This window comes from Haliotis rufescens, unplaced genomic scaffold, assembly GCF_023055435.1.
Source record: "Haliotis rufescens isolate VD_foot unplaced genomic scaffold, xgHalRufe1.0.p SCAF_18, whole genome shotgun sequence".
Taxonomy (NCBI): Eukaryota; Metazoa; Mollusca; class Gastropoda; order Lepetellida; family Haliotidae; genus Haliotis; species Haliotis rufescens.
This window is the reverse complement of record NW_025963868.1, coordinates 21893142-21900428: the sequence shown is the minus strand read 5'-3', so window position 1 is coordinate 21900428 and position 7287 is coordinate 21893142.

The following is a 7287-nucleotide window of genomic DNA, read 5'->3' as shown; positions in this document are numbered from 1 at the left end:
CATGCACGGGTATTCATTGAGTCGTCTTGTTGTCATGCGTGGGTTTTCAAAGAGTCGTCTTGTTGTCATGCACGGGTATTTATTCAAGTTGTCTGGTTGTCATTCGTGGGTTTTTAATAAAGTTGTCTTGTCATGCACGGGTATTTTTTCAAGTTGTCTTGTTGTCATTCACGGATATTCATAGGGTCGTATTGTTGTCATGCACGGGTATTCATTGAGTCGTCTTGTTGTCATGCGTGGGTATACAAAGAGTCGTCTTGTTGTTATGCACGGGTATTTATTCAAGTGGTCTGGTTGTCATTCACGGGTATTTATTCAAGTCGTCTTGTTGTCATCCACGGGTATTCATAGAGTCGTCTTGTCGTCATGCACGGGTATTCATTGAGTTGTCTGGTTGTCATGCACGGGTATTTATTCAGGTTGTCCGGTTGTCATTCGCGGGTATTTATTCAAGTTGTCTTGTCATTCGCGGGTATTTATTCAAGTTGTCTGGTTGTCATGCACGGGTATTCATTGAGTCGTCTTTTTGTCACGCACGGGTATTCATTGAGTCGTCTTGTTGTCATGCACGGGTATTCATAGAGTTGTCTTGTCGTCATGCACAGGTATTCATTGAGTTGTCTTGTTGTCATGCACGGTTATTTATTGAGTTGTCTTGTTGTCATGCACGGGTATTCATTGAGTCGTCTTGTTGTCATGCACGGGTATTCATTGAGTCGTCTTGTTGTCATGCGTGGGTTTTCAAAGAGTCGTCTTGTTGTCATGCACGGGTATTTATTCAAGTTGTCTGGTTGTCATTCGTGGGTTTTTAATAAAGTTGTCTTGTCATGCACGTGTATTTATTCAAGTTGTCTTGTTGTCATTCACGGATATTCATAGGGTCGTCTTGTTGTCATGCACGGGTATTCATTGAGTCGTCTTGTTGTCATGCACGGGTATTCATTGAGTCGTCTTGTTGTCATGCGTGGGTATACAAAGAGTCGTCTTGTTGTTATGCACGGGTATTTATTCAAGTGGTCTGGTTGTCATTCACGGGTATTTATTCAAGTCGTCTTGTTGTCATCCACGGGTATTCATAGAGTCGTCTTGTCGTCATGCACGGGTATTCATTGAGTTGTCTGGTTGTCATGCACGGGTATTTATTCAGGTTGTCCGGTTGTCATTCGCGGGTATTTATTCAAGTTGTCTTGTCATTCGCGGGTATTTATTCAAGTTGTCTGGTTGTCATTCACGGGTATTCATTGAGTCGTCTTTTTGTCACGCACGGGTATTCATTGAGTCGTCTTGTTGTCATGCACGGGTATTCATAGAGTTGTCTTGTCGTCATGCACAGGTATTCATTGAGTTGTCTTGTTGTCATGCACGGTTATTTATTGAGTTGTCTTGTCGTCATGCACGGGTATTCATTGAGTTGTCTTGTCGTCATGCACGGGTATTCATTGAGTCGTCTTGTTGTCATGCACGGGTATTCATAGAGTTGTCTTGTCGTCATGCACAGGTATTCATTGAGTTGTCTTGTTGTCATGCACAGGTATTCATTGAGTTGTCTTGTTGTCATGCACGGTTATTTATTGAGTTGTCTTGTCGTCATGCACAGGTTTTCATTGAGTTGTCTTGTCGTCATGCACGGGTATTCATTGAGTTGTCTTGTTGTCATGCACGGGTATTCATTAAGTCGTCGTGTTGTCACGCACGGGTATTCATGGAGTCGTCTTGTTGTCACGCATGGGTATTTACTTAAATTGTCTTGTTGTCATTCGCGGGTATTTATTCAAATTGTCTGGTTGTCATGCACGGGTATTCAGAGAGTCGTCTTGTTGTCACGCACGGGTATTCATTGAGTCGTCTTGTTGTCATGCACATGTATTCATTGAGTCGTCTTACTGTCACGCACGGGTATTCATTGAGTCGTCTTGTTGTCATGCAAGGGTATTCATAGAGTTGTCTTTTTGTCATGCACGGGTTTTTTTTCAAGTTGTCTTGTTGTCATGCACGGGTATTCATGGAGTCGTCTTGTTGTCATGCACGGGTATTTATTCAAGTTGTCTTGTTGTCATGCACGGGTATTCATAGAGTTGTCTTGTTGTCATGCACATGTATTCATTAAGTCGTCTTACTGTCACGCACGGGTATTCATTGAGTCGTCTTGTTGTCATGCATGGGTATTCATAGAGTTGTCTTTTTGTCATGCACGGGTATTTATTCAAGTTGTCTTGTTGTCATTCACGGGTATTTATTCAAGTCGTCTTGTTGTCATGCACGGGTATTCATTGAGTCGTCTTGTTGTCATGCACGGGTATTCATAGAGTTGTCTTGTCGTCATGCACAGGTATTCATTGAGTTGTCTTGTTGTCATGCACGGTTATTTATTGAGTTGTCTTGTCGTTATGCACGGGTATTCATTGAGTCGTCTTGTTGTCATGCGTGGGTATTCATTCAGTCGGCTTGTTGTCATGCACGGGTATTCATTGAGTCGTCTTGTTGTCATGCGTGGGTATACAAAGAGTCGTCTTGTTGTCATGCACGGGTATTTATTCAAGTTGTCTGGTTGTCATGCACGGGTATTTATTCAAGTCGTCTTGTTGTCATGCACGGGTATTCATAGAGTCGTCTTGTCGTCATGCACGGGTATTCATTGAGTCGTCTTGTTGTCATGCACGGGTATTCATTGAGTCGTCTTGTTGTCATGCGTGGGTTTTCAAAGAGTCGTCTTGTTGTCATGCACGGGTATTTATTCAAGTTGTCTGGTTGTCATGCACGGGTATTTATTCAAGTCGTCTTGTTGTCATGCACGGGTATTCATAGAGTCGTCTTGTCGTCATGCACGGGTATTCATTGAGTCGTCTTGTTGTCATGCACGGGTATTCATTGAGTCGTCTTGTTGTCATGCGTGGGTTTTCAAAGAGTCGTCTTGTTGTCATGCACGGGTATTTATTCAAGTTGTCTGGTTGTCATTCGTGGGTTTTTAATAAAGTTGTCTTGTCATGCACGGGTATTTTTTCAAGTTGTCTTGTTGTCATTCACGGATATTCATAGGGTCGTATTGTTGTCATGCACGGGTATTCATTGAGTCGTCTTGTTGTCATGCGTGGGTATACAAAGAGTCGTCTTGTTGTTATGCACGGGTATTTATTCAAGTGGTCTGGTTGTCATTCACGGGTATTTATTCAAGTTGTCTTGTTGTCATCCACGGGTATTCATAGAGTCGTCTTGTCGTCATGCACGGGTATTCATTGAGTTGTCTGGTTGTCATGCATGGGTATTTATTCAGGTTGTCCGGTTGTCATTCGCGGGTATTTATTCAAGTTGTCTTGTCATTCGCGGGTATTTATTCAAGTTGTCTGGTTGTCATGCACGGGTATTCATTGAGTCGTCTTTTTGTCACGCACGGGTATTCATTGAGTCGTCTTGTTGTCATGCACGGGTATTCATAGAGTTGTCTTGTCGTCATGCACAGGTATTCATTGAGTTGTCTTGTTGTCATGCACGGTTATTTATTGAGTTGTCTTGTTGTCATGCACGGGTATTCATTGAGTCGTCTTGTTGTCATGCACGGGTATTCATTGAGTCGTCTTGTTGTCATGCGTGGGTTTTCAAAGAGTCGTCTTGTTGTCATGCACGGGTATTTATTCAAGTTGTCTGGTTGTCATTCGTGGGTTTTTAATAAAGTTGTCTTGTCATGCACGTGTATTTATTCAAGTTGTCTTGTTGTCATTCACGGATATTCATAGGGTCGTCTTGTTGTCATGCACGGGTATTCATTGAGTCGTCTTGTTGTCATGCACGGGTATTCATTGAGTCGTCTTGTTGTCATGCGTGGGTATACAAAGAGTCGTCTTGTTGTTATGCACGGGTATTTATTCAAGTGGTCTGGTTGTCATTCACGGGTATTTATTCAAGTCGTCTTGTTGTCATCCACGGGTATTCATAGAGTCGTCTTGTCGTCATGCACGGGTATTCATTGAGTTGTCTGGTTGTCATGCACGGGTATTTATTCAGGTTGTCCGGTTGTCATTCGCGGGTATTTATTCAAGTTGTCTTGTCATTCGCGGGTATTTATTCAAGTTGTCTGGTTGTCATTCACGGGTATTCATTGAGTCGTCTTTTTGTCACGCACGGGTATTCATTGAGTCGTCTTGTTGTCATGCACGGGTATTCATAGAGTTGTCTTGTCGTCATGCACAGGTATTCATTGAGTTGTCTTGTTGTCATGCACGGTTATTTATTGAGTTGTCTTGTCGTCATGCACGGGTATTCATTGAGTTGTCTTGTCGTCATGCACGGGTATTCATTGAGTCGTCTTGTTGTCATGCACGGGTATTCATAGAGTTGTCTTGTCGTCATGCACAGGTATTCATTGAGTTGTCTTGTTGTCATGCACAGGTATTCATTGAGTTGTCTTGTTGTCATGCACGGTTATTTATTGAGTTGTCTTGTCGTCATGCACAGGTTTTCATTGAGTTGTCTTGTCGTCATGCACGGGTATTCATTGAGTTGTCTTGTTGTCATGCACGGGTATTCATTAAGTCGTCGTGTTGTCACGCACGGGTATTCATGGAGTCGTCTTGTTGTCACGCATGGGTATTTACTTAAATTGTCTTGTTGTCATTCGCGGGTATTTATTCAAATTGTCTGGTTGTCATGCACGGGTATTCAGAGAGTCGTCTTGTTGTCACGCACGGGTATTCATTGAGTCGTCTTGTTGTCATGCACATGTATTCATTGAGTCGTCTTACTGTCACGCACGGGTATTCATTGAGTCGTCTTGTTGTCATGCAAGGGTATTCATAGAGTTGTCTTTTTGTCATGCACGGGTTTTTTTTCAAGTTGTCTTGTTGTCATGCACGGGTATTCATGGAGTCGTCTTGTTGTCATGCACGGGTATTTATTCAAGTTGTCTTGTTGTCATGCACGGGTATTCATAGAGTTGTCTTGTTGTCATGCACGGGTATTTATTCAAGTTGTCTTTTTGTCATGCACGGGTATTTATTCAAGTCGTCTTGTTGTCATGCACGGGTATTCATTGAGTCGTCTTGTTGTCATGCACATGTATTCATTAAGTCGTCTTACTGTCACGCACGGGTATTCATTGAGTCGTCTTGTTGTCATGCATGGGTATTCATAGAGTTGTCTTTTTGTCATGCACGGGTATTTATTCAAGTTGTCTTGTTGTCATTCACGGGTATTTATTAAAGTTGTCTTGTTGTCATGCACGGGTATTTATTCAAGTTTTCTTGTCATTCGCGGGTATATATTCAAGTTGTCTTGTTGTCATGGACGGGTATTCATTGAGTGGTCTTGTTGTCATGCACGGGTATTCATTCAGTCTTCTGGTAATTATGTTCGGGTATTCATTGAGTCGTCTTGTTGTCATGCACGGGTATTCATAGAGTTGTCTTGTCGTCATGCACAGGTATTCATTGAGTTGTCTTGTTGTCATGCACGGGTATTCATTGAGTTGTCTTGACGTCATGCACGGGTATTCATTGAGTTGTCTTGTCGTCATGCACGGGTATTCATTGAGTCGTCTTGTTGTCATGCACGGGTATTCATAGAGTTGTCTTGTCGTCATGCAAAGGTATTCATTGAGTTGTCTTGTTGTCATGCACAGGTATTCATTGAGTTGTCTTGTTGTCATGCACGGTTATTTATTGAGTTGTCTTGTCGTCATGCACAGGTATTCATTGAGTTGTCTTTTTGTCATGCACGGGTATTCATTGAGTTGTCTTGTTGTCATGCACGGTCATTCATTAAGTCGTCGTGTTGTCACGCACGGGTATTCATGGAGTCGTCTTGTTGTCACGCATGGGTATTTACTTAAATTGTCTTGTTGTCATTCGCGGGTATTTATTCAAATTGTCTGGTTGTCATGCACGGGTATTCAGAGAGTCGTCTTGTTGTCACGCACGGGTATTCATTGAGTCGTCTTGTTGTCATGCACGGGTATTCATTGAGTCGTCTTGTTGTCATGCACATGTATTCATTGAGTCGTCTTACTGTCACGCACGGGTATTCATTGAGTCGTCTTGTTGTCATGCACGGGTATTCATAGAGTTGTCTTGTTGCCATGCACGGGTATTTATTCAAATTGTCTTGTTGTCATGCACGGGTATTTATTCAAGTTGTCTTTTTGTCATGCACGGGTATTTATTCAAGTCGTCTTGTTGTCATGCACGGGTATTCATTGAGTTGTCTTGTTGTCATGCACATGTATTCATTAAGTCGTCTTACTGTCACGCACGGGTATTCATTGAGTCGTCTTGTTGTCATGCATGGGTATTCATAGAGTTGTCTTTTTGTCATGCACGGGTATTTATTCAAGTTGTCTTGTTGTCATGCACGGGTATTTATTAAAGTTGTCTTGTTGTCATGCACGGGTATTTATTCAAGTTTTCTTGTCATTCGCGGGTATATATTCAAGTTGTCTTGTTGTCATGGACGGGTATTCATTGAGTGGTCTTGTTGTCATGCACGGGTATTCATTCAGTCTTCTGGTAATTATGTTCGGGTATTCTTTGAGTCTTCTGGTTGTCATGTACGGATATTTATTGAGTCGTCTGGTAATTATGTTCAGGTATTCATTGAGTCTTCTGGTAATTATGTTCGGGTATTCATTGAGTCTTCTGGTTGTTATGTTCGGGTATTCATTGAGTCTTCTGGTAATTATGTTCGGGTATTCATTTTGTCGTCTGGTAATTATGTTCGGGTATTCATTGAGTCTTCTGGTAATTATGTTCGGGTATTCATTGAGTCGTCTGGTAATTATGTTCGGGTATTCATTGAGTCTTCTGGTAATTATGTTCGGGTATTCATTTTGTCTTCTGGTAGTTATGTTCGGGTATTCATTTTGTCGTCTGGTAATTATGTTCGGGTATTCATTGAGTCTTCTGGTAATTATGTTCGGGTATTCATTGAGTCTTCTGGTTGTCATGTGCGGGTATTCATTGAGTCTTCTGGTAATTATGTTCGGGTATTCATTGAGTCTTCTGGTAATTATGTTCGGGTATTCATTGAGTCTTCTGGTTGTCATGTACGGGTATTCATTGAGTCTTCTGGTTGTTATGTACGAGAATTTTTATAAAAACGAGATACTTCGAATTCGTTGCCTACGTATGTAGGATCTGTAAAACTGAAATACTTTCGTTATCAGAAAACGTCACATATGCATAATGCTACCTCGTCATGACACACGTGTACACATTTAAATCTAGTTTCAAAGACACCCTACTCATACGGATGATATTGATGTTTGACTATGAATGTGAAATAATATGACAGTAAACTTGC